We start from the raw sequence: 370 nt of genomic DNA on the forward strand, positions 1-370 counted from the left end.
GTGTCATCCTGGATTTCCCTAAAATAATAATGATCACCCTATATATACAAGTCACTAGGCAGGTTAACCTAGTAACTTGCAGCAGCATCCTTTCCCACAGGCAGGGGGAACAAGGCTGAGGACAGTGTGCGCCTCCAGTCTGTGAAGGGGGAGCTAATAACTAGGCCTGTGTGAAGCAGCTAGTATTCACTTTGGATTCAGATTCAGCCAATTCAGGGGACAATGGTTCAATTTGGTGATTTGAATCACTGTCCCAAATCAATTCGGCCACTGCCAAATTGGCCAAATCTCCGAATCAAACAGGCCCCATCCCCTGCCCGCTTTCCCAGCCCCGTCAATGGCTGCCCTGCCCAGCCCCATCCAAACCATT

The sequence above is a fragment of the Gavialis gangeticus genome, unplaced genomic scaffold (assembly GCF_001723915.1).
Source record: "Gavialis gangeticus isolate Ggan-Ray unplaced genomic scaffold, GavGan_comp1, whole genome shotgun sequence".
NCBI lineage: Eukaryota > Metazoa > Chordata > Crocodylia > Gavialidae > Gavialis > Gavialis gangeticus.